Genomic DNA, 27,924 nt, shown 5'->3' with positions numbered 1-27,924 from the left:
TTAATTTTGCTCTAAATTTCATCAGACGTTAGGGTTTTTATCAACCCTTGTTTCGTTCATTTACTCTCATCAAAGAATTCTTTTGTACTTAGCATTTCTCAATAATGCACACAATTGATTAACGTGCACATAACAACGAAGGCATTCCACAAATATTAATTTCGTCAATTTTTCTTTTTGAACAACGAACCCACAACGAATAACCACAGGTATATCTAATGCAACGAAAGCATTAAGAAGCATTATCTCAACCAAACATTAATTGTTATCAAATTTCATAAGATTGGTGGACCCATAGTGGTCACAAATGTCAACGGATAAGAAAGGTATTACCCAAATTAGTGGTTCCACAAGTCGCAATTCGTTCACAAATCAACGGAGTCCCCTAACTAGACAATTGAACATATCTAATTAATCTAGCTAGACAGTTGACCATAGTCGGGATTTCCTCTGCAATATTTAATTTCGTCAGAGACGGTAGTCTTTGTCCTGTCAGAGTCTCCCTGTGGCAAGATTTCAAGCTTCGAGGAGTGGTTCGCACTACAGGAAACCTTTTCGCCAATGCTTCCGATGTACACAACAATGATTCTGTTCTTCAATTTAAAATGCTGGTTATTAATCCCTTAGTATGTTTGACATTCCAAATTGAGATAACGTTGTATTCTCCTCGCTTCCTGTGCTAGACTTGACCTTGATTCCCATAATTAAATCTTCAACGCTGTACTGGATTCCTGCTCGGGCTATCCCTTCCACAGTTCTTAATCCAATGCCAAGATGCCCGAGCCAGTGGTTTAGTTAGACAAAAATTCTTGTGATGTTAAGACAGACCCAATCAAGAATTCTGCTATCTTTCCAAAAGGTGTTCCAAATACCAAATGATGATTCCCAAAATTGTCAAAGCGATTTGCTACTGTCTCAAGATTTCCCTGTGCCAAAACAAATTGGAAATAGATTAGTGTCAGTTAGGGAGGAATCTTTCCCCACCGAAATTGACAATAGAAATGGGTCTCAAGACCTCAGAGCTAATGCTCAAGAGAAACATATAAGATGATCCACAATGATCCTCCAAAATGAATCCAAGCCTCCTTTATTTATAGACTTCCTTAAGTGGTTGAGTGTGTCTTACTCAAAGCCCGAGATTTGGGTTTTTTGCCCAACTTACCCAAAACTCGACCATAATGGGGGTTTTGGGGTTTTATCCTCCTTTTTGAAGGACTATAGCCTATGGGGACAAATAGGCTACTAAGTCCATTTGTCCTCAATTCGTTGAGGACATCACACCATGGGGGGATATGTATTGAATAGTCCAATGCTTTCCATTCCAATGAGTGGTGCTGATGTTGTACTAGGAGTCCAATGGTTACAATCTTTAGGGACGATAGCTTTTAATTTTCAAGAACTCTGCTTGAATTTTTTTGGTAAGGAAAGGAAGTTGAATTAAGGGGTATCGCAAGGAAACCAGGAAAAATAACCAACTCTAATGGCATGACAAAGCCTCTGAAGAAAGAACAACGGGGCATAGTTGCACAATTATGCTTACTAGAGGTTCAAACATTGAAATCATCTATTTCTCCAGATCTCCAAAAAGTTTTGGACAATCATTCCAAGGTATTTGAGCTTCCTAAAGGCCTCCCACCTCTTCGTGATCATGATCATGCTATTTATTTGATTCCAAGAATTGTTCCTCCAAACATCAAGCTTTACAAATATCCCTATGCCCAAAAGAGTGAAATTGAACGTATGGTTGTAGAAATGTTAGAGGCTGGTAGAATTCAACCTAGTCAGAGTTCTTTCTTTGCTCCAGTAGTATTGGTGCACAAGCAGGATGGGTCATGGTGTATGTGTGCGGATTATAGGGAGCTCAACAAGCTCACTATTAAAGATAAATTTCCCATTCCTGTGATTGATGAATTGTTGGATGAATTACATGGAGCAATTTACTTCACCAAGCTAGATTTTCGTTTAGGATATCATCAAACTAGAATGAAGACTGAAAACATTCTGAAAACAACATTCAGAACTCATGAAGGTCATTACTAATTTTTGGTTATGCCTTGTGGCTTTACTAATGCACCTTCCACATTTCAATGTTTGATGAATTCCATTTTCAAACCCACCCTTAGAAAATTTGTGTTAGTATTTTTTGATGATATACTAATCTACAACAAGTCTTGGAAGGATCATGTTCAACATGTTGACAAGGTGCTCAAACTATTGGAGGAGAAACAATTATATGCAAAAGCTTCCAAATGTTTCTTTGGAGCACGGGAGGTTGAGTATTTGGGTCATATTGTATCTCATAAGGGTGTTAAGGTAGACCCTAACAAAATTAAAGCCGTTAAGGAACGGAAAATCTCCACAACCCTAAAGCATCTTCGAGAATTTCTGGGGTTGACATGGTATTATCACAAGTTTGTTAATAATTATGGGATAATAACACACCTCTAACAACATCACTGAAGAAAGATGCATTTTCTTGGACTCCAGAAGCAACTAAGGCTTTTGAACATCTTAAAGAGGCAATGTGCCAAGCACTGGTCTTAGCTATGCTAGACTTCACAAAAACCTTTATTGTGGAATGTGATGCCTCAGGAAATGGAATTGGTGCTGTTTTAATGCAAGAAGGAAGACCGATTGCTTTTGAAAGTCGTCCAATCAAGGGAAAGTATTTACACAAACCTATTTATGAGAAGGAAATGTTGGCAATACTACATGCACTAAAGCAATGGCGACTTTACCTAATGGGAAGACAGTTCAAAGTAAAAGCAGATCATAATAGTCTTAAATACTTTTTGGAACAAAGATTATCTTCAGGAGAGCAGCAAAAATGGGTCACAAAAGATGTTGGGTTATGACTTTGAAATCATCTACAAAAAAGGAAAGCAAAATGTTGTTGCAGATGCACTATCAAGAAAGGATGAGGATGTGGAAGCATTGCTTTGTGCCATTTTTATTATCCAACCTAATTGGATAACTGAAGCAAGGGATGAATGGAAGAATGACGAAGAAGTGTGGACACTCATTCAAAAGTTGCAGCAAAATCCCAGTACATCTGATACATTTAGCTGGAAAAATGATTCATTATGGTACAAAGATCGCTTATATCTTTGTAAGAATTCCCAACTCAAACAAATGATTATTTTGGAATTGCACACCTCCCCCTTAGGAGGGTACTCACGATTTTTAAAAACTTACCACAAGGTCAAGAAGGATTTTTTTTTTGGATCGCCTTAAATTTGATATTCAGGAGTTTGTGGCAGAATGTTTGGTTTGCCAACAAAATAAAGTTGATACATTTAAGACCCCAGGTCTATTACAACCTTTAGCCATTCCAAGTCAGCGTTTGGAGAAGGTCTCAATATATTTTATCACAGGTTTACCCAAGTCTGAAGGAAAGAGTGTCATCATGGTGGTAGTTGATAGAATTACCAAGTAAGTGCGTTATCTCATTCTTTTAAAGCTAGTACAATTTCTATTGCATTTATGGAAACAATTCAAAAGCTACATGGAAACCCAAAGATTATTGTAAGTGATAGAGATCCCATTTTCACTGGAAATTTCTGGACATAATTATTTTCTTGTCTTGGTACTCAATTAGCTCATAGCTCATCTTATGATCCTCAATTTGATAGGCAAATTGAGATAATGAACAAATGTTTGGAAGGATATCTTTGTTGCTTTGTATATGATAAACAAACACAATGGGTCAAGTGGTTACCTCTGGCTGAATGGTGGTATGGCACTTTATGGATATCATCCACCATCCATCACATCATCTTTAAGAGAAAATTTTAAGGTTCAGGTAGTGGAACATCGAGCATCAAATACAGGTTCTCCAACTCTTAAAGGACAACCTCACTCTGGCACATAATCGAATGAAACAACGGGTAGATCAACATTGTAGTGAAAGAAGTTTTGATGTAGGTGACTAGGTATTTTTACGACTACAATCATATAAACAAATGTCCCTCAAGCAAGCTAAGAAGGATAATAAATTATCACCTACGAACTATGGTCCTTACAAGGTGTTACAAAAGATTGGTACTATGGCATACAAATTGGAACTGCCTGCATTTTCCTGAGTACACCTAGGTTTCCATGTTTCATGTTTAAAGAAGGTTATAGGTGACAAGCTCCCAGTTCAAACAATATTGCCAAAACTTGACGAAGAAAGAAAAATCATATTTGAGCCTGAAGCAGTCACAGAAACAAGAACCTGATAGCTATAGAATCGATTAATTTCAAAGTATCTCATTAAGTGGAAGAACTTACCCGCACACAAGGATAAATAAACAACCATGCACACAAGGATGACGATGGAAAAGATCTATTAGGAGCCCAACATACCAAGGGACTGCACTCCATCACGGGGTGCAAGAGAACTCTAGAATCTCTAGTGGTTGTTGATATGCATGATGTGCTTGCAAATAAAATGGAAACATTGGAATAGGTGACATGATGGATCCAACATTCACATCTTTGTCACCTTCAATACAAGTCTCTAATTCAAATTTATTATTAACTTGAGAGTGCTCATATCTAACTACTTGGTCTCAAGAGTCTCTACAAATAAGGCATGAGCCAAGATGACACAACGAGCATAACAAAGCATGAAATGACATAATGCTTGCAAACATCGAGCTTGTTCGTCCTACCCTACAGTACAATAGGGAGATATAATGCTAGCTATAATGAAAACACTATTGTATCCATTCAAGCATCTCATAAAATGCATGAAATCTTCCCTTGTGTTTGGTTATGAACCAAAACAAGGATACATCAAATATCATTTGAGAATGTGCTGGAACCTCCGTCACTTTATGGCTAGAAATGGAAGTGAACCGTTGAAGATATGAGAAGACATCAAGTTCACACCATGGTTGTTTTGTGCTGCTACATGCATGCTTTATCCAACGTTGGATAAGGTGGATGTAAATATTACCTTTGTGTTGAAACTTGTAGCTTCGTAGGTACTGCCACCACCCTTGGGGTACTGGGTTTGTGAGGAGTTGACCCACAAAATGTGGTTTGTGGGGTGCTTACCCAAGTGGTGGGCAAAAGACCCAAGGATATTGATCGTTTAATCATTGAAAGCATGAGGCACACCCTTGAAGGGCTAAGGGTCACCTAGGGCTTCAATGGTGAAGGCAAAGGTCAAATGAAATGAATTTTATTCCTTAAGGAAATGGTGTTTAAGCATATTTGCTTAGGTCGGCTTGGTTAAGTGATGAGATCCTTGGCGAGGAATGACACCACCATAGAACACTATAAGAAGGGATGAAAGATGGTTCGTTTGGCATAGATTCAAGAAGCATCTTCTCAAGGGATTTCTGCCCAAGAAGGAGAGTGAAAGCCTCAGGTAGCCGCTGGCCTTAAAGGAGGGATGAATTGGTGCATGTGTGGTCTGTTCAAGTCTGAAATGGAGGCCGAGTATGCCCGGGTTTGAGGACGGTTTGGTCTGATTATTTGTGCCCTTGTTGTAGGTCTGTTCTGGCAGGTTCGGAGGTAGTTTTCTGTGTGGTTCGTGCCCTAGTTAGGGCTTCTTCTATGCATGAAAGTTCTGCCCTAAAGTCTGTCCAGATTTCTGTGTGAATACACCGTAGACTTGTGTGCATGGGAAAGAGAGCTGAGACCCTAAGGAGGTGAACTATACGCTGTAGATCCTCAGTCATTAGCGCAGGGTTCTGTGGTGGTATATGATCCTTGAGAGGGCCAAAACATGCTCAGATTGTGCATAGAAGTGTGAACAGAGGTGCGAGTAAAAGGGCAGAAGCTAGGGTTGTCATGAAGTGAAGGAATTAGGGAAGAATCGTGGAGAAGAGTGTTGAAGGTTGATGAGTAAAAGTCTGTCCACTAAGACTTGTTGGACAGAGATAAATGGCAGCCCTAAGTACAGCGATTTGAGGTGCAAATCATTGTTGTGAGGACTGCACATTGTGCCCTAGATCAGTCATCTGGAAGTGTGTTGACTCTTGAGGGAATGTGTGAGGGTTGGTTTGAGTTCCCTAAGTCAGTGACTTTGGTGGAGCAGAGTTGTATGAGGGCAGTATCGTTGAAGACCCTAAGAGCAGTCATTCTTGGAGCAGCAAGAGGGTTGCTAGAGGGCAGATTTGATGAGCCAAGGTTCAGTGATCTTTGGAGGAGATAGACCACTGTTAGAGGCAGTTTTGATGAGCTGAATATGCAAGCCATTCTGGAGCAGCTGAAGAACTTGTGATCAGCAGTGGCAGAGGCATTGGAGCAGCATTACCTTCTACAAGTATAGGTGGCAAAGGACCTGCCAGGTGTTCAAGGTACGTGGACTGAAAGGGCTGGTGTGAGCGCTCCTTAAGCATGTAAGTCAAGTGTGTCTTGTTGAAGGGCAGATTGATGGTCATGTGTTGTTGACATCAAGCCCTAGTCTTTTCCCTCTATCGGGGCTAATTGTAAGGGCCATAATCCCTTGTACGAGAGCCCTATGTTTGTTGTATTAAAGTTGTAATATAACAAGTTTTGGGTTGCAAAAATGTACTACATTGGTTCACCGCTGTATGTTTTCCGCTTCTCAAAGTGCTTTTGTTGTGGCAATTTACTGTGTTTGTGATCGTGATTTAAACACAGACCTGATTCTGAAGTGTCGAGGAAAAATCAACGTCTTCATGCCCCACAACATGCTCCTCCAATGGCTGATATACATGCTCCAACAACCGTCCAACTTTGCTGCTATATATATTACCTATGATAGCCTCGAACAACAAGGGGCTAGAAGGTTGTAATGTCCCAGGGTAATTTTGCCCTTAGGGTTCTGCCTTAGACTAGGGTTTTTTCAAACAATCAGAAAAAAAACCTTATAACAACCATGTACATTATACATCAGTAGGTATCCCTTTTATGTATGCGTGAGTATAGGAATTTCCACAGCAATATAAGTTTTTTAACCAATCCAAAATAGATTAGGGTTGACTGCCTAAACAATAAATATGTCCAATCCAAAATTCCACCAGTACAGAATTCCGTTGCAATTTCACAATAACTGTAACTATGCTATAACATTCAACCCAAACACTTCTATACTATTTCCCTATCTACTGTGTTGATTCTGCTTACTGCATCAGGGGGCTGAGTATCCTTCTTGGTGTACATCTGCAGAGAAGGTTCTAATTGCTAATTGCTAGTTAATTCCTGTCTCAGACTTGCTTTCTTGAATAATACCGCAATGGTACCCTGCTTGATCAATTGAGCCTGTACTGGTTCCAAGGTCTGCATGACTAGAATTAGGTGCCGCCGCTCAGAGAGACCATAACAGTCTCAAAATTAAATTAGGGATGGGTTGCTGCCCCAAACACCTTCAGAAAGGGGACCGCTCTTCAAAATTGTGCTGTAAAATTCTTCCGATATTGTGGTACAACTAATTTATGCTTTGTTCGTTGACATTTGCTTCAGGTAGCCCGGGAGGGTTTCTTTGGGTAAGGATTCGTCCCTCAGATATGTCCACCTTATCACAGAGTTTACTCGTTGTGCCTCAGGTGGATTCGTTAGAGAGGCCGCATTTCTGGACTTGCCTCAGAGTATGTGGCCAGATCTTCCTTGGTCGCTCCAAATGGTTCCGTCCTATGTTGATCAGCTGGAAATCTCAGATCCAGTCTATTTGCTGTCCCTCAGCCTCAGGTGAGGCTGCAAGCTTGGACTGGCCTTGGTGCCTTAGGGTTGATTTCTGCGGTGTGATCCTTCCTCAACCAGATTCGGTGACCAACCAAAACTCAGAGAATTCACACAAGAGACTTCGCTGTTTGTGTAGAGAGAGCCTTGATGGTAGCCCTTCAAGAATCTGGATGATCTTCGCTATCTTGTAATGGACCTAATGAATAGCCTGAGACAGATTCTTCCTTGTGTGCTAAAATCAAACCAGAACTGCCCCAACAAAATATGATGTGCCAAAACAAGAAAATATGTGTCTAGGTAGGGTGGGACCAGCTCCACCGAAACTAGACAAAAGATTAGGTACGGTGGGATCACCTCCACCAAAACTAATCAAGAGGAAGGGGTGTTAAAACCCTTAGAACCTCAGCTCAAGAAAACAGAGATATCCAACCCAAATCGACAATGACAAAATGATTCCAACTCCTTTATTTATAGATTTCCTCATGGGGGTTTCTCCTCTTTAATAACATGTGAGGGGTTCATGCTAAGATATGGGAAACGCTGCCCCCAACCCCCGGAAACGTCGTTTGGTGTTTCAGATACTGAAACTCATATGAAATGGCTTGGAAACGACATCGAAACGTTTCCGTTACGTTTCAGTTTTTCGGAAACAACCATCCCAAGGTCGGAAACGTATCAAAGGAGTTTCAAGAAATTTGTATTCGTTTCTGGAAAATATGGATACGTACGAAAATCGTGATATGTATTTGTATTTCCAGAAATGTATCGTGCGAAAACGTATGCTGCGACCGGATTTTATGTTTTTGGTTTTGGTTTTTTGGCTTGGCCCCTTCTTAAGCTCTTTGGCTTCTTAACCTATTTCATGATTCAACGTTTTATAATTTATCATTTCATCGTTGCCTAGAGCCTGGAGGAGCTGTCGAGCCGGAGCCATCGCTGAGATCATTTGCTTGAGTTGACTTGGAGTTGGATGAGCCGAAGAGACTGTCCGCCGTCACCGCATGGAGTTGGAGATGAGACCATCGACAAGAGCATAGAGTTACTTAGTATTTGCCTATGCTCATTGAAATGCCTCAGTATTTGCCTTTCAAGTTTAAGTATTTGCCTGAACTCTGAGGATGGAATGAGGCATATAAATTTGGTCGTTTGTCATAGTAAGAATTTGGTTGTTTGGCATAGTTATAGGAATTTTTGAATTTGGTTGTTCACCCAAGTTCCAGGAATTTTTATAGGAAAATCAGCTGCACAGACCCCGGGGCTTGAGGCTTGTCTTAGTTGTTGACTGTAGTGGCACTATGGCATGTGTCCAGACTCCACTGTCATTCTCTGTTTATATGTTTAAACCTTAATATGACACTTACCCCAATACATTGGTACCACTCGTCGCTCAACACAACATCAAATATGAAATATGCCCCATCATATTAGATAAAGAACATAAGTAATTTAGATAGGGGCATAGCCACATAAGTCACTTTGAACTTCCAATTGTGGGTTAATGTATTGTTGGGCTGTACAGTGTATTTATCACCAACAAATTGTTGGTTGTTTGAACCTCATGCAATAACACCTCCATGCAAAGAGTATTGCTTTCTACAGTCCAAATGACTCTATAGATTGGTTGCTGTTGGATCATGTATATGCCATTACAATGATTTTAGGACTGTGTATTTGCTGGTCTCTTGAATTGATTACTACAACTAGAGATCAATCGCTGGTTTAGCGACTCATTATTCCCAATGCTCTTGCCCAACGTCTGTTACTCCCACAGCTTGAATCTTCCCTTAATCAACTTGATGGGATGGTTCTCTTGTTTGAATGTTGTGGGGGACTTTTGATACAACCTATTAAGTTTGAAGCACATCCTGCACGGAGAAATTGAAAATTATCAGAATCAATATTATATGTGAAAGGCCCAAAATCCTTTTCTGTGACTGTGTGTTATTGCAACTGACAATGCTAATAGATGTTGACAGTTGGGAGTGCGCTTTGTGTTTTTTATTTTTTTTTACAGTTAAATCTAAAAATTCTTTGAGTTTGAATTTGTAATTAATTTTATTTTGCAGTTTCCATGTACATGATCATCATGGCAACTTCAAGTTCATCCATTCATAATGAGGAACAAGAAATTGAATTTTCCCTAAAGTTGATCCAAAGTCACCACTTTGGAATTATGTAACTGTTGTAGGGAAGATCCAGGGAAGGGGATCATTGGTATGGGTTTGTAGTGTTAAATTAGGCAATTAGGGTCGAATTCCATTTTGGACAGCTCATTTGATGGAGATCATTGTTGCATTAAATTCCTCTTTCTGAGAGGACCAAAATCGACCTAAAGATCACTCAAATCGGGCAAGGAGAAGTGTGTTTTTGAATTAAAGCCCACTCATGTGCAAATTGGCAAGGTCGGCTACACCATCATGTAGGCTCATAAAGCCCAATCGACATGTCTTTTCACCCTCATCAATTCATATAAATACAAGTGACCTTCATCCTCATTTGGCACTTCATCATCACACACATATCTTATCTCACCTCTTCCTATTGGTTCGTACAACTCAGAGAAGAAAGGATTTTCTCACACGTGTGAAGGACAAGGGACTGTTTTTCTGGGCCGAATTACAGAGCTGTTGCAGGTCGAATTATAGAGCAGTTGTAGAATGTTGACCAGCGTTGACTAGGCACTTTGACCTATCATTTGACTGCAATTTTTCCACCAAAATTTTGATTTTTGCAGGCCACATCTTTTGGCACCAAAACCGAGAAGTTCTGGGCACTTTGATTGAGGCTGACTGCAGGGCTAACCGCAGATTTGACCACAGGCAGAAGAGCAGACTTTGACCGAGTTTGATCATCTGTTTTGGGACTGTTTTGACTAATTTTTGACCAACTTTAAAGGCTAAATTTGACTGTCCTAGACTGAGTTGCTGAAGGGCTGATTTGACCATGAACTGTTGACTGGTTAGGGCATTGACTGCTGCTGTTGACTGGGACAGATCTGCACTTGAGTTGACTGTTGTTGACTCTCTCTCTTTCATCTCTGTTTTGGATAGTTGATTGGATATTGGACATTGCAATTGATATTGGATGTTGTAGTCTCTCTGCTGAACATTTGAAGACACTCTAATAGAACAAGATTTGCAAGGGTTTCCCCCTAGTGGGGTTTTTCCCTGGTCATTGACCAAATATTGTCTCTTATCTCTTGGCTGTCTTTCATTGTGCATTTGTGTAATTGTTCTACTTCTATCTACTATTGCTCTACTATCATTGGATAATTGAAGAAGTGAAACTATTAAATTGGATGCTATTGGATATTGTTGAAGTAATAGTTGCAGCATAGAACAAATTGATGAAAAATTAACATGGTATCAGAGCTTAGGTGAAGACAAGCCCAAGAGACATAGAGCAAGAGCATCCATTTTCTAGCAGCTGATCAAGGAAGGGAATGATCTTTTGGTAAAAATGTCTTCCTCTTTCTTCAAGGAACATGAGAAGTGGGGCGACTCATCTAACTTTGCATTGGAGATCATAGCTGACAACAATAATGTTTTGGACTTCATTCAAGGAAGAGTACTTGAGCCTTCGGAAAATGCTTCCGCTGTTATAAAAAACAAGCATAAGAAAGGTGAGTTAAAAACAAAGCAAATTATAGCTGATGGTTTACAAGATAATCTACTTGTGTATGTTGGAAATTTGAGAAGGTCTAAGGACATGTATGATAAGATAGTTGGCATGTATGAAGTCAACAATTTGAATGAAATCATCTCTTTGAAAGATCAACTTAAAGACATGAAGATGAGAAAAGGAGAATCTGTGTAATCATACATTATGAGGATATCTCGTCTTAGAGATCAATTGCAAAGAATTGGGGAACCCAGACTTGATAGGGAATTGGTGATTGTAACTCTTTGAGGCCTCCCTCCCATTTGAGAAACCTTCATTACTACTAAAGTAACAACAATAGCTTCCCGTCATTTGATGAACTTGTTGGAAAGCTCACTCAAGAAGAATCAAGGATGATATCTAGAGGAAGAATTCAAGGATCAAATGAAGGAGATCCCTTTGCCTACGTTGCTCAAGGAAAGAAAAATAATGCAAAGAAAGGAAAGGGAAAGCCATCTAAATCTAAAGACCTCCTCAATCTAATCAAGGTTCCAAGAATTCAAGAAGGCGAGATAGAGATGTTGAGTGCTATAATTGTCATCGAAAGGGTCACTATGCTCGAGATTGTCCCGAAAAGAGAGATGCTCCGAGAAGGAACTCTTCAAGGTCCTACAACAATAACCGTGGCTTCAAAAACAACAGGTCATATGAAAGAAGAGATGATAGAAGAAATGGAAGAAGGAATGAAAGAAGAAGAAACTCCCCTGATAATCGTGATGATAGCTATCGTCCTCCAAAGAGGTCAAGAAACTCCAGGTACGAAGGTAATGCTACTAATCAATCTGAATATATTCGTATTTCTACATTAGCTAGTTCATCTCCTCTAGATTCTTGGGATAGTTCGCTGTTTGATAGTGGGGCCTTTCATCTCTTCTCTAGATATAAGGAGGTTTTGTTAATTTTAGTTAATAATGGTATGTTCTATGCTTAGCACAATTTACTTCAATGTTCCTTAGCAGCCCAATAACAATTTCCAATAGCAATCACAATAATCACATTGACAGTAAAACAGATAGAACATAAAACAAAATGTAGAAGACAAGAGGACACCAGATTTGGCGGATGCCAGGGAAAAACCCCAATGTGGGGAAAACCCTTTGATCAATTCTTATTATTATTAAATCAAAAGTTCAGCAGAGACAGAGAGTACAAAAGTCAAATTGACTTGCCCAATACAAAACAACCCTGTAAATTTCTGCAGTCAACTGCAGTCAAACTTCAGCCCTAACCAAAATGTCAACGCTGGTCAAAACAACAACAAAATGTCCCCAAACAACTCGGTCTTCCTCAGTCAAACTCGTCCTGATGAGGAGGATAAATTCAACCCAAAACAGCTCGGTTAAACTCAGTCAAAGGAGAGAGAAAACTGTTGTAATTTTCTGCGGTCAAACAACAGTGAACCTTGAAGTCAACACAGGTCAAACAACCCAAAATTTCTCGATTTTTGTGCCCAGAGATGCAGCCTAGAGAAATCGAAACTATGACCCCAAAAATGCAGTCAAACTTGGTCAGCAAGTCCTCGATCAACGCTGGTCAAACTTGTCCCAGAACTATGAAATTTTTGGTCTGCAATTCTGTCCAGAAACTTGTGCTCCTTGCCACACGTGTGAGAGAGAGAAGCTACCCAATGTTGTACGAACCAATCTGATGAAGAGAGAGAAGAATGTGTGAGTGATGAATGTGCCAAATGAGGTGTGAGGTCTCTTGTATTTATACAATTCGTTGTGGGTGAAAAGACACACCTACATGATGATGAGGCCGACCTGAACAATTTGCACGTGTGGGCATACATTCAAAATCACACTTTTGCTTGTCCAAATGAGATGATCTTTATATCAATCTTGGACCTCTGGAAAAGAGGAATCCAATGCAATCATCATCTCCATCAAATGAGTTGTCGTAAGGTGGAATTTGGCCCTAATTGCCAATTTTAACACTCTCTCTCAACTAGGGAGAATTCCACCTACCAATCCATCTGTCGTGATCATGCCATCCCTGTCATCTCATCTCTGCTTAGCTGAACCATGAAGTAATAATGAAGAAGAATCGATCGAGAGTGAGTCACAAGACCTTACCACTCTCCACTGACAAAAGTCAGTCCAGAGGTAGAACCTCAAATGATCCTAGATCAAGTTGTTGAACACCATGTATCCTAGACATAGGGAGTACGACAATACACGATGCGTCCATCAGTAGTGCTATGGTCCCTATCCACGTTTCCCAACTCATTGGCTAGATGAGAGGTACTTCCCATGAGTCCCAAACTACATGGGTAGGATGTATGCTGGGGCATCAACAGGAGAAGGTGAACCACTCATCCTGCTCATATGCCATAGGAGAAGGTGAACCACTCATCCTATGCATATGTCAATCGTAGGGGAAGGTGAATCACTCACCCTACACATATGTGTCACGTAGGGGAAGGTGAACCACTCACCCTACACAAATGTCACCATGGGGTATCATAGGGGAAGGTGAACCACTCATCCTGTACACAACGCACCACACAGGGGAAGGTGAACCACTCACCCTATGGTCGCTCATAGCTCCAAGAAGTACCCCAAGCCCCTAGGAGCTCCCAGGGCTCAATGTCCAACTCAAGCGGGACCCTCATGGGAGGGTCTTTCCATGACTCCAAGTCTCTCTTGGAAGGTTAAGAATTTGACCTTCCCCAAAGGCTTCGTGAGGATATCTGCGACCTGCTCATCAGTCCTGATGTGTTGGAGCCTTATTGCTCCTTGTTGTACCATATCTCGGATAAAGTGGTACCTGATATCAATGTGCTTGGAGCGGTCGTGGAACACGGGATTCTCTGAAAGGCGAATCCCACTCTGGTTGTCGTAGAAGATCACGGTGGTATCTAGCACGTGCTCAAATAGCTCACTGAAGAGCTTCCTCAACCAAACAACTTCACAACAGGCCATACTAGCTGCAATGTATTCGGCCTCGACGATGCTTAGTGCAACCGATTTCTGCTTCCTGCTCATCCAAGAAATTGAAGCAGACCCCAATGAGAAGCAACATCCATACGTGCTCTTATGATCCACCACACTGCCAACCCAGTCAACATCTATATATCCATGCAGCCTCAAATTCTCGGCAGTGTATCTCAGTCCATAATAGATTGTGCCCTAGAGATATCTTAAGAGATTCTTAGCAACAATCCAATGTATGTGATGAAGCTCGACCATAAATTGACTCAACGTGTTCACAACGAAGCATATGTCAGGATGGAAGATTACCAAGAACATCAGGGCCCCCACAAGTTGTCTATATTCGGAAGGATTTGCCAATTCGGGCCCAACAACACTTCTTGAAGTTGAGTTCCATCGGAGTAGACACAGACTTGCAATCCATCATCCCACATCTCTCGAGCAACTTCACAATGTATTTTCCTTGAGAGAGGAAAATATCACCTGGCTTTTTCCAGACCTCCAGGCCTAGGAAGTAGTGCATCAGTCCTAGGTCCTTCATCTCGAACTCGAAAGCCAACTCCCTCTTGCATTGATAAATGAGAGGGTCTGCACATGTCAGAAAGAGATCATCCACATAAAGGACCATCATGAGAGGCATGTCATTCTCAAAATTGAAATATAGGTTAGGGTCAGCGTCACTCCTTGTAAATCCCAACTTCATAAGATAGCTATCAACCCTCTCATACCAAGCCCAAAAACTCAATTTTCTTCTTCCTAGCTTCTCTCCATCTCCAACAACTTCACAGTCTTTTCCAACGACTACTTCTTAGAGATCGAACTTGTTGATGATGCTCTCCAAATGAAGTTGAGTTGCTCAATATGTAGGCTTCTTGTGAGGTCAAATTGCCCTAATCCAGGCCGACTTGGTGTGGAGGTGACAAATTACCTTTTTGGCTTGAAAATAATTCTTTTTTACATGATACAAAGGCCCAAAAAGGGTCTAATAATAATGACAATGACTCTAATGACTCAAGACAAAACCTAAAAGACCTTAATGGGGACTTTGACCTAGAAAACATTGACCCAAGCATGAAACCCATGCCTTAATAGGTCATTTTCTTTAATAATAAATTTTCTTTTGATAAGTACAATTATGAAAACCAAAGCTGGTTACATTCTTCAACAAAAGCGCGGGAGCGGGGATGTGCACAAGTGGGACTTATATAAGCAACCCCAAAATTTAGGGAAATTTCGGCGAAACAGGGGGATGTTGGAGTCATAAAAATTATAAAATTATTAAAAATTTAATATATATCTCTGGGGATTTCGGCCTTCCTCTCACTGCCTCTTCCCGGGACTGAAATATTTCCTCTTGGAATGCTTCTAACGTCCTCTACCACTTGCTACTCACCCGCTGGCTCTATCATCTCTGTTGAAACTTTGTCACTAAGAAAATCAAATTGCCTGGGCAACTGAGTATTTGCACTGGTGTATTCTTCATCACCACATCGATCCCTTCTTATATCTTCCTATTGGGACTACAATGACCAAGATTAAATCTTAATCGATGGCTGAGATCATATCTGGATCGATTTGTGTGAGTTTTAGATGATTTTCACCTTATCTCAATTAATAATGATTAATTAACCATATTCCCTAAGTTTACACTTACGAAATTTTTAGAAAACGACTAATAATCAAATAGATACACTTCTAAGTGGAATTTCCAGAAATGATTTCTGGGTGTTGGAGATCTCATGTATTCTAGCCTTTCCACCAAATTTCGTGGCTAGAACACATCCGGTGTTACAAAAACTAGCAATTCATTGATAAGGTCTAAGGTGAGTCCTAGTGTTATATCGAGTCTTTGTAAAAATGGTTTGGTAATAGTTTAAGTGATTTGGCTAAATTATTTTATTACAAATCACTTAGTCTACTAGATCATATTGTGTCGCAAAATTGGAGAATTATTTTTAGGGTCTATATGTAAAGAGATATTCCCCATTTGAGGGTTGAATTTGTAATATCTAATATAAAAAAATATTTTAGTGCATGGTGCCACGCAATTAGGGTGGGAAAAATAATTAATCCTCTCTTGTGTCAATTAATTCTTCTAGCAAAAATTAAATTAAATTCTAAGAAAAAAATTTAATTAATTTAGAGTCAAAAATTAATTTTAGAGAAATTAATTTCTCGAAATAGAAAATCACCAAAAAATTCGTGGGTCAAAAAGAAGTTAATTTTTGGAGGTCCCCCACTAAAGCAAAAATGGATTTTTAGGAAAATTAGGCCTTGAGACCTTGTTGGTTAAGTCAAAGTCAAAATTTTGAAGAAATTAATCCAAAATATTAATTTTTGGATTAATAAAAACTAGGTTTTATGAGAAATTCAAAATTTCCTCAAAAATAAATATTTTCGATAATAGAGATTAAAAGATGATCAAATATTTATAAACAGTCGAGATTATTTTGACGGGGATCAAACTAACTAGCCGTTATTTTCCACTTGGAGGATTTATTTATAAATTAAAAGCCATTTTTCTTTTGAAGTAATGACAATGATTACTCTGGTTCTGGATATGTAAATTTGTAATGCTGGTATTGATCTATTGATCTACTGGGAACGTTTGATATCATAATAAAAGACTTTGGGATTCAGTTCATGGTGTCATTGTCTCATTGATAGGTGGTTGCTAGTTATGTGCTAATCCTATATTGTGCTAAATTTTTATATAACCTAATTTTTTTATATTATGGTAAATTTTTTATCTGTGGTACGAGCTAGTTATGTGCTGATCCTATATTGTGCTAAATTTTTATATAAGCTCGTTATTTCATTTGTCGGTGATAAGAACATTCTATTGGTAGATTTTGGGTCTATCTTAGGTGATTTGATTCACCATATGTCTAACAAGTTTGCTTGAAGAAATATCATAGACATCTGCAGGTACACTAGCCCTTGGGCTCCAAGTTCACAGACTGTGGGCACGGGCCGACCTTGTTTGGGCTCCGAGAAATTTATGTGATTTTTTAATTCGCTAAATACTATGGTTAATACCCTAACTTTCGAAAATACATTGATTCATTGTCATTAATTAAAAAACTATTTTTCTCAAAAAATATTTTATTTACAAGCCTAGTATATTTGTAAATATCTTGTAAATATTTTGTGAATATTTTGTAAAATAATTGTTTGTAATTTTTTTCTAACCCTTGCTTTGCAGTTATTGGGGTTTGGGGTTTATTTTGAAATTTTGTATATATTGGGGTCTTGGGAAAAAAAATTATTTTCATTTGTGCGGGTGAGCTTCAAGCTAATCAAAAGGATTTTGTCGGTGTTTTGAGTTAGATTTAGGTCCTTGAGGATAAGATCTAGTCTGCATCAAGTTTGTAGGTCCAACATTCAACATTCTTGTGAAGGAACTTTGGTTTACAGGCTTAATAAATTTGTGTGGCCCTCATAGGCCTAGATGCAACCCTTTTTTCCCTTGCCTTGGCTGGCCGTAGGTCTGGATAGGCCTCAAAGGCCTTGTCGTGAAGCTCTAAGGGCTATTAAACCGTTGTCGTGGCCCTTATCCTCCTTGCCGTCAGAGTGTTTGGGCGGCTGTCCTTGGCCGCATGCCCTTTTTGTTTCCCCTCAACCTGCCTCCTTTTACCCTTGCCGTGGGCTTAGGGATGCCCTTAAGGCCCATGACCTGTCTTTGACCCTTTGCGGCAAGCCCTTTAGGGCTGCCTTGCTCTTGCCGCAGGGCTATGTTGGCCTTCGTCTCCTTCATCTGCCCTCTTCTCCCTCTCGGCTTCCCTCCTAAGCCTGCTGCAAGCCCTTCTAGAATCTTCTCCCCTACCACATGTTTTGAGGCTTCTTTCCTTGCCTCGATGGACCTCATACCCTAGGTCGTAGGCCTTAGGGCCTTCACCCAACCCCTCGACACCCTTATCTCTTTAGCTGCGACCTCTAAGAGACTTGTGGTGGCCTCCATTGACCTCTTCTCCTAGCTGTATACACTCTTCTAGTCCTTCTCTACCTTAACGCTAGCCTTCTAGGCCTAGCGTTGGCATCTAGCCCTTTCCCTAGCCCCTCTTTGCCTATTCTCATCTCTGATTTGGATTGTCAGTGAAATTTTTTTGAGCTAACACTTGGTGTTTTTGTAGGTATTTTGGGTCAAAAATTTTTGGTTGCAGGTGACCATCTCATTGGAAAATTTTTTGGACAAAATCTTCTAGTCATCTTCTAGGTCTAAGGCCTATTGGTTTGTCTTCTAAACTCTTGCTTCCTCACTATTCACTTACAACCATCTAAACATTTGGTAGCAATGATATATCACGATTATTGTTAGACGAAAACCCACAGGTGTTAGTCAACGATCACATCGCCAGAGATAAGGATCCATGAGAGGCGGTTAGTCCATGTCCCGAAACACAGAGGGAGCGTTGGTTTATCCAATGTCCAACAATCTCCCCCCCAGCATGAGCGGGGTGTGTATCGAACTTGTGACCTACGCTCTGATACCACATGTTGGGAATCACGATTGCCGTTAGACCAAAACCCGCAAGTGTTAGTCAACAACCGCATTGCCAGAGATAAGGATCCACGAGAGGCGGTTAGTCCATGTAGCAAAACACATGGGGAGCGTTGGTTTATCTAATGTCCAACATATATAACTCATTTAAGTGGAAAAAAACACCAACTCATAAGTTGTGTAACACATTGATAAATCATTGGAAATAATTGGGTATTCATTGTTTTAGGAAAATTTCATAAAATTGGGGGACTGTCACACTGCTGATATATAACAGTGGCATAAGCATTTGTCTCTTGCATCATTGGTAAAATCTTGTGTTGGCAAAGGAGTCTGTTAGGGATGCCTTCTAGGCTTCCCTTGGTTGCCTCCTTCATCTCTTGCATGCTTGCATTCATAGGAATTCTCTCACTCTTTGCATCCCCACAAAGTGCTCTAATTTAATCTAAAGAAAGATATAGCTTTGGGACCGTTTTGGCACATTTTACATAAGGTTACATACTGCTGTCATAACAACTTTGCTCATTGTGAAGATGATTGGTGAAGTATACCATTGCTAATGAGAATACTAATACATTCTTGTCTCTTGTGAGTTTCATAAGCTTCAAAGTTTCAATTTGCACCAAATGTCCTCACTCACATAAGCATACAAGTCTAAAACCCAATATCTTGTTGAATGGTTAATATTGCTCAAATTGATTAGATATTGGCATCTCTTAGCATTGAAGATCTAATTAGAATTTTGGCATTATCTTGTTGAGATAACATTAATCATCTAATTGTCTATTTCTTGAGCAATTTATTCTTGTGTTATCTCATCTAAGTGCTGATAAGAACCTTAGTTAATTGTTCGTGATACTAAGTGCTCTAGTCTCTTTTACTCGCTATCATTGTCATTATTATTTCATGGTTAAGATCTATTGTGGATGACAAATTTTATTTTTCACATATTGGTAGATCGTTGTGAAGAGCATCAATGTCATTTTGAACAATTATCCCTTGGTCATCTTTACTTCTTGTGGGCACTAATAAAACTGACACTTTACCTTGTGTTTAAGATTGTTTCTTAATTCATTGTTAAGTACTTTTTGTCATAAGATAATTATAACTGAGTACTTAAAGTCGTAAACAATCTTAACTCAAGATCACTCAAGCATCTTGCATTGCATTCTAGGCATAGATTTGCATTTATCAACTTACCTCTAAGCCTAAGCTTGGTTGATAGAAAGATAGGGCCACACTTCATCTTGTAGCTTGAGAAGAATAGACCCTCGCTAGTGGTTAAAACAGTGACCTTGCAGTTGTCAGAGCCACAGTCTCTGCAGTGCCGGAGACACCGGGTACGTTAGATTTCAAGGAGAGGTATCGTTAACCAACCCTTTGCTTGCTTCACCTTGACTTTTTTCTACCACCTACTTTTGAGACTAGCCTCAAAAAGGGATATATTTAGTTAGGCATTTAATCAAAATAAACCAAGATCATGCATTTCACATAGATTTCAGATTTTGCATGTCATATAGGATAGCTAAGCATTTAAGCAGCGGTTGTTTATTCGGTCACCTGGTTTTCAATTGATCTAGAGGAAGTAGTTGACTCCATAAGGCAATGGTCTCATAAATAATTCAATCTAATCTTTTTAACTTGCTATAATCAACCAAGTGGCTAGGCCATTCAATCGCGTTTGCCAGACTTGTTGGTTTCCAATAAGTCTTGCATTTCCATCTTCCATAGGGACTACCCCCCATAGCATGTTGTTGGAAGACAACTAGAACGGAGAGGGCAGGGATCAAAGTGACAACCCTTGCCATGAGTTATTGTTGCAGTGCCTGTACAATCTGAGCGACAACAGGTAACAAACACCTAAGTTTTATTTCAAAGAGGAGGCAAGCATTTTGTTTGGGGAGAGATTTTGGATGGTCATGTAGTTCTAGGTTCACCCAATCATTAGTATCAACCTAATTGGTATTTTACGTTGCCTATTTGTAATAGTGGAGTTGATTACTAAATATTAAATATCTGCTCATTTAAATGAGGAGAGACTTAGAACTTCAATGTGAATGTAGTCGTAACTCATGAGATTACAATCTCCTTGTCATTGTAACATTGTTGAAAGATCATATTGTTTTTCTTTCTTCAAATAAAGTCCTTGCTATACCGTAGACAGTACACTGGAATGGCTTTCTTTTCTTGTTACATCTCATATAAAGGGAAATTTTTGTAGATTTAATGAACAATGCATTCAAATTATCATTTGGTGGGAAGATTTAAATTTCTTTTACATTGCAAATTACTTGTCTATTTTCTAGAAATGTGTATAGTAGGATGCTTAGAGATCCATGAATGTTATACTATAATATCATATTGTCAAAGGCCATATTTGTATCACAATTAACGTTAACAACTATGGAAGTTTTGTTGTGTTGCAGTTGTTATCATAAACTAGCTTCTACGTTATCTTGCATTTCTATGATGAACTTAATTTATTTTTTGTTTCTGTTTGTGTCCTTAAATTCTTGTCAATTTTTATGCTCTCTATTACCTAATTAGGCCCTTTTTTTAGCTATTTGATGGATTTACTATATTATGCTAATAAGTGGTGCTTTTGGCTTTCCATATGTTTTATATTTTCATTGTGTTCCTTGTAGGTTCCATCCTCCATGTGTGAATTTAACGACTGAACAAGTTAAAAAGATGGACCATTTCTTCTGCTCAGATTGTATAAAGGAAGACGATATGAAACTTCGTAATTCTGGAAAAGATTCACCTCCTCCTGAACAAAAAGGTGTGATACATGTTTGATTTTGTTCTTTCTTTCCCTTTTCGAATTTACTATGTGAGAACCAACTACATTTTTGACATAAACTATTTTTTTTGTAGATGTTGTAGTATTGCATGGTTTTATATCATTATTCTTTGGATTTGATAGTTGTATTTTTGGTTAATTGTTAGTATATCTATTTTGGCAATATTAGTTTTGTCTGCATTGAGCCTCTTTATTATTGTTCTTAGGTTATTGTATATGAAGCTAAGTTGTAGGAAATGTGGACTAGCCCCCCTCCTGTACTAGTTGCGTTTTGATACAAAAACCTCGAAATGCACCTGAAATATGGCCTAAACACGTTTCTTATTTTTGAAATGTGTTTCAGCTGGCTAAAACATGTTTTAGGCCTTCTATACCATATTTCAGCATCCATACGACATGTTTCAGTCTCGTACAACACAAGTGGGGCCGTATTACATGCTTGTGTGGCCTATTTTTGGCTTAGGACTCACTAAAATTCATTTATAAGTGATTACAAAATTATTTTTTTAGTGAAGAGGTTTTAATAGTATTTTTTGGAGTTCACTGCTTGTATTTTGTATTGCTTGTCTAATGTGTTTTATGTTTTTCATTTTGAAATTTCCTTGGGCCTCGGCACTTGCTCATTTATTCATGAATCTGCATTGTAAATCATAATGTTAAATCGTTTGTTCATGAATATGCATTCTAAATCATAATGTTAAAATCTAAAATTTAAATGCTTTGTTTCAAAGTTTGAATATAATTATCATTTAGTGGAATCATGAATAAAGATTTTTCCTCAAGATTGGAGATTGTATGTTACGAACCTTGTGACTTAAAAATTATAAGAAACAAATAATTACAGTCCACTTCAAGGGTGAAGCCTCGTTTTACAATGAATACAATGTAACACAAGATTTATGATCTCAAGACTAGGTCTCCTTAGTATGTATATATAGAAGACAATAGGTACAATTATAATGAAATTGTACAATGAAAACTTCTAGTTGACATAACAATATCACATAAGAGATGTAATAACTCAATATCTAGGGTGTAATAAGGGGTTTTAGGGTTAAAATGGGGCTTAGACAAGGCTTAACGTACCCCTCCACTTTTTAGTTAAAAATAGATAAGTGCCTATACTTATTATGCATTACAAAATACTAATTAACTTTTGCATCATGCTCTCTTTCAGCCTATATTGAAGCCAAATGGTTTGAGTGGTCTGAAATAGTGGAACAAAACTTCGTAGGGCTGATTTATGAGAGTAGTTACAATGAAAAGTAAATAATTACAAAATTACAACACATTGCTGCCAATGAAAAATTCTACAGCATTGGTTTCATTCCTTCAAAATTCTTTAGCTGCAGAAAGTCTCCGTTTATATGGCTGTTTAGGTTAGCATGACTGGAAGCTGCAGAAATTCGTTAGTGTTGGTGCCATTGTGAAAAGCTTCTCCAGCTCATGACTGCTTTTAGAAAATTCTGCAACAACTCTTCTCACCTCAAAGGTAAAATGGGATGTCCTGTTCAGTCTCGCAAAACACACATTACCCATCCAAAACACACTAAAACATGCAAATTCATTAACTTACTATAAAAACACTTGGTTTTGTTAAAACTTAACACATAACACAATCACGATGAGTGTGGTGGATAATATCAGGAATAAATGGAGAGAAAATGGTGAAAACAGGTTGTTTTTGAGGAAAAAATATGATGAAATATGCGATTGGCAATGACAATTGTGGACCTTATCATTGTCTCCCAGCTTAGCCTTTTGTACATCCCTTATGCAGTCATTCGGAATCAGTGGACATGATTTGTGCATGTTGATTTGCGTGAATGTTGATTTGCACAGAAGGCTCCAAAGTCATAAGCAATCAACTGAGTAGTTGTTTGCTTTGCATGGAATCCTCCCAACAGTTCGATCATTTCCCCCATTTGTTTCTCCTTACCTTCATTCACTGTCAGCTCTCCTTTGTAATTTGGTATCGCATATAGTAGCTGTGGGTGCTTAAACCTCAGTCCAATCCATTCTAATCTCATGGTTCTGATCAATTGTATATATAGCTTGCTTCTGTAAAGTGTTGAGTGGTTTGAATTCTGGTATTGATGTTAACTTGGGGAGGAGGCAAGCGTGCTGAGCTGAGCTTCTTGACATGACCTGAGCAGGCAGCTCAGGTTCTTGGCGTGAGCTGAGCTGCCTGCTCAGGCCCACGCTAACCAACCACTATAAGATGGGTTTCGGGATCTCGACACCTCTTTATACGAACTCTGACCAAAGAATCATCTGTTCAGTCAACGTGTGCTGCTTTTTTATATTACGTTTTTTGTTTTCTCGGGCCAATATTACGTTTTTTGTTTTCTCGGGCCAACGCCAAGGCTGCTTGGAGGGAGGACCAGGGGCCGATTCACAGTTCTTGTGAAATGGAATTACTTGAAGTGAAGGTTAGTGCACTATCACCCCCGGGGGGGTTCGATTGAAGTTGAAGTTGCTGTGCAGATGTAAGGGCAAAATGCCCGTCAGAGGGTGGGAACGACTACAAGTGCGAAGAAGAAAGTGGTGGGTACAAATTCCAAGGTATACCTTACAAATTTCAAAGTATAACTTCAGGACGTGAAACTTTCATTTGCTGATGCTCCTTCACACTTGTAGTCGTTCCCACCCTCTGACGAGCATTTTGCCCTTACATCTGCACAGCAACTTCAACTTCAATCGGATCCCCCGGGGGTGATAGTGCTCCCGGCACGCAGGTAGCCACTAACCTTCACTTCAAGTAATTCCATTTCACAAGAACTGTGAATCGGCCCCTGGTCCTCCCTCCAAGCAGCCTTGGCGTTGGCCTGAGAAAACAAAAAACGTAATATAAAAAAGCAGCACATGTTGACTGAACAGATGATTCTTTGGTCGGAGTTCGTATAAAGAGGTGTCGAGATCCCGGAACCCATCTTATAGTGGTTGGTTAGCGTGGGCCTGAGCAGGCAGCTAAGCTCACGCCAAGAACCTGAGCTGCCTGCTCAGGTCATGCCAAGAAGCTCAGCTCAGCACGCTTGCCTCCTCCCCAAGTTAACATCAATACCAGAATTCAAACCAGAAATATGGAATTATTGTCTCGGTAAACAACAATGCCTTAATCCGAATCTCCAAGGATTTTTGGAGAGAAAATAACAAGAAACTGGTGCAATGTAACCATTGGTCGGTGATTGATACATACTCTTTGCATCGTGAGAGGAGCTGTCACATCACATTCTCATTCTTCTGTCTCTGATCACCCACGAACCGATGCTATGTCACCTTCGTGAATAGAACGATTCCCGAGTATTTTTATATTATTAAAGTTATAATTCCCTGCGAAACTGCAACACAATCCTTTGGCGGTTGATATCCGATTCGTGTCCTTTCATACTTCACAACACAAATAGAATGTTGCAAGTTGTATATACGATATACCAGCGGTCTTTGTGTGTCCCAACCAACAACATTCTATATATATATATATATACATTTAAAGCCTTGAACCAAAAGAAAGGTGAAACCCACTGCCTAGTTGGACGGTCCACTTTCATCATAACCACTTTGTTACTATCAAGAGCATTCAAATTGCCACTCTGGAATCCTCCAATATTTTGTGGGGAGCATGATTAATCTCATAAAAAAGGTGTCCTCCAATGTGTTATTATTATATCACAAGAAATTGGCAATGACAATTGTGGACCTTACCATTGTCTCCCAGCTTAGCCTTTTGTACATCCCTTATGCAGTCATTCGGAATTAGTGGACATGATTTGTGCATGTTGATTTGCACAGAAGGCTCCAAAGTCATAAGCAATCAACTGAGTAGTTGTTTGCTTTGCATGGAATCCTCCCAACAGTTCGATCATTTCCCCCATTTGTTTCTCCTTACCTTCATTCTCTGTCAGCTCTCCTTTGTAATTTGGTATCGCATATAGTAGCTGTGGGTGCTTAAACCTCAGTCCAATTCATTCTAATCTCATGGTTCTGATCAATTGTATATATAGCTTGCTTCTGTAAAGTGTTGAGTGGTTTGAATTCTGGTATTGATGTTAACTTGGGGAGGAGGCAAGCGTGCTGAGCTGAGCTTCTTGGCATGACCTGAGCAGGCAGCTCAGGTTCTTGGCGTGGGTTGAGCTGCTTGTTCAGGCCCACGCTAACCAACCACTATAAGATGGGTTCCGGGATCTCGACACCTCTTTATACGAACTCCGACCAAAGAATCATCTGTTCAGTCAACATGTGCTGCTTTTTTATATTACGTTTTTTGTTTTCTCGGGCCAACGCTAGGGCTGCTTGGAGGGAGGACCAGGGGCCGATTCACAGTTCTTGTGAAACGGAATTACTTGAAGTGAAGGCACGTAGGGAGCACTATCACCCCCGGGGGGTCCGATTGAAGTTGAAGTTGCTGTGTAGATGTAAGGGCAAAATGCCCGTCAGAGGGTGGCAACGACTACAAGTGTGAAGGAGAAAGTGGTGGGTATAAATTCCAAGGTATACCTTACAAATTCCAAGGTATAACTTCAGGACGTGCAACTTTCATCTGATGATGCTCCTTCACACTTGTAGTCGTTCCCACCCTCTGACGAGCATTTTGCCCTTACATCTGCACAGCAATTTCAACTTCAATCGGACTCCCCGGGGGTGATAGTGCTCCCTGCACGCAGGGAGCCACTAACCTTCACTTCAAGTAATTCCATTTCACAAGAACTGTGAATCGGCCCTTGGTCCTCCCTCCAAGCAGCCCTGGCGTTGGCCCGAGAAAACAAAAAACGTAATGTAAAAAAGCAGCACATGTTGACTGAATAGATGATTCTTTGGTCGGAGTTCGTATAAAGAGGTGTCGAGATCCCGGAACCCATCTTATAGTGGTTGGTTAGCGTGGGCCTGAGCAGGCAGCTCAGCTCACGCCAAGAACCTGAGTTGCCTGCTCAGGTCATGCCAAGAAGCTCAGCTCAGCACGCTTGCCTCCTCCCCAAGTTAACATCAATACCAGAATTCAAACCAGAAATACGAAATTATTGTCTCGGTAAACAACAATGCCTTAATCCGAATCTCCAAGGATTTTTGGAGAGAAAATAACAAGAAACTGGTGCAATGTAACCATTGGTCGGTGATTGATACATACTCTTTGCATCGTGAGAGGAGCTGTCACATCACATTCTCATTCTTCTGTCTCTGATCACCCACGAACCGATGCTATGTCACCTTCGTGAATAGAACGATTCCCGAGTATTTTTATATTATTAAAGTTATAATTCCCTGCGAATCTGCGACACAATCCTTTGGCGGTTGATATCCGATTCGTGTCCTTTCATACTTCACAACACAAATAGAATGTTGCAAGTTGTATATACGATATACCAGCGGTCTTTGTGTGTCCCAACCAACAACATTCTATATATATATATATATATATATACATTTAAAGCCTTGAACCAAAAGAAAGGTGAAACCCACTGCCTAGTTGGACGGTCCACTTTCATCGTAACCACTTTGTTACTATCAAGAGCATTCAAATTGCCACTCTGGAACCCTCCAATATTTTGTGGGGAGCATGATTAATCTCATAAAAAGGGTGTCCTCCAATGTGTTATTATTATATCACAAGAAATTGGCATTTGCGATCATAATAATAATTATTTTTAATCAATATGTTATTCTTTTTATTTTATTTTATTTTTTTAATTTTTTAGAAACAATTTTTGAAACACTTTTATTTTTATACATATATTTCGTTATAATACATGTAAGTAAATCAAAATTATCACAAAGGTATGAAGAATAATACCAAACAATTGAAGCATACCAAGCCTTTCAATAAAATGAATGAAAGGCTTGGTATGCTTCAATTAAGCAATACACAGACAAAGATCAGTTATCCAAAATCACCTTTCTTACTAAAGTAAGGAGACTGCAGTTTCACAAAATCCTCCTTACATGAGCAATGAGAGCTGATATGTCAGCTGAAGAGTATCCATATCTTTCCTAAAAATGATATTTGTTAAAAAACGATGTTTGAATTAATAAAAAACACATCCACTCATTTTGTTAAAAAACGATGTTTGAATTAATAAAAAACACATGCACTCGTCAGCTCTATGATAGAGAGTCTGAACCAGGAGAGTCTGGCTCTGCAGAGCGCTCTACATTGTCCATATACATCACACATTATATAGTAATTATAGACTTAGTGAAGTTAGAACCATATCTTAAGAAATAAAAACTAATTCCTATCCTGAGGTCTCGTGAACCATCTCTCACTATTCTAGGATATTCTCCATTATCTCTAACACTCCCCCTTAATGAAGAAGGGGTTCACAAATATGCTTAACATTTCCCTAAACATTTCAAACTTAATTTTGCCAAGAGACTTAGTGAAAATGTCT

General features: G+C 39.3%; 1 long non-coding RNA gene across 4 annotated transcripts in view; it reads left to right on the top strand.

Annotated features, from left to right (window-relative positions):
* Positions 1 to 27,924, top strand: part of LOC149149383 (uncharacterized) — a 386,921-nt gene that overhangs the window by 73,206 nt on the left and 285,791 nt on the right. For 3 of the 4 annotated variants that reach the window (XR_016262614.1, XR_016262613.1, XR_016262612.1), the window contains exon 3: positions 21,381 to 21,517. This is a non-coding gene — a long non-coding RNA (uncharacterized LOC149149383). Of the gene's footprint in view, positions 1 to 21,380; positions 21,657 to 27,924 lie in introns of those variants that run through there. The other variant, XR_016262611.1, reaches the window with a different exon arrangement.

The sequence above is a fragment of the Pinus tabuliformis genome, chromosome 9, assembly GCF_031772625.1.
Source record: "Pinus tabuliformis cultivar Carrire ecotype Pingquan chromosome 9, CPIR1, whole genome shotgun sequence".
In the NCBI taxonomy this organism is placed as follows: domain Eukaryota; kingdom Viridiplantae; phylum Streptophyta; class Pinopsida; order Pinales; family Pinaceae; genus Pinus; species Pinus tabuliformis.
This window is presented reverse-complemented; position numbering and strand designations above follow the sequence as displayed.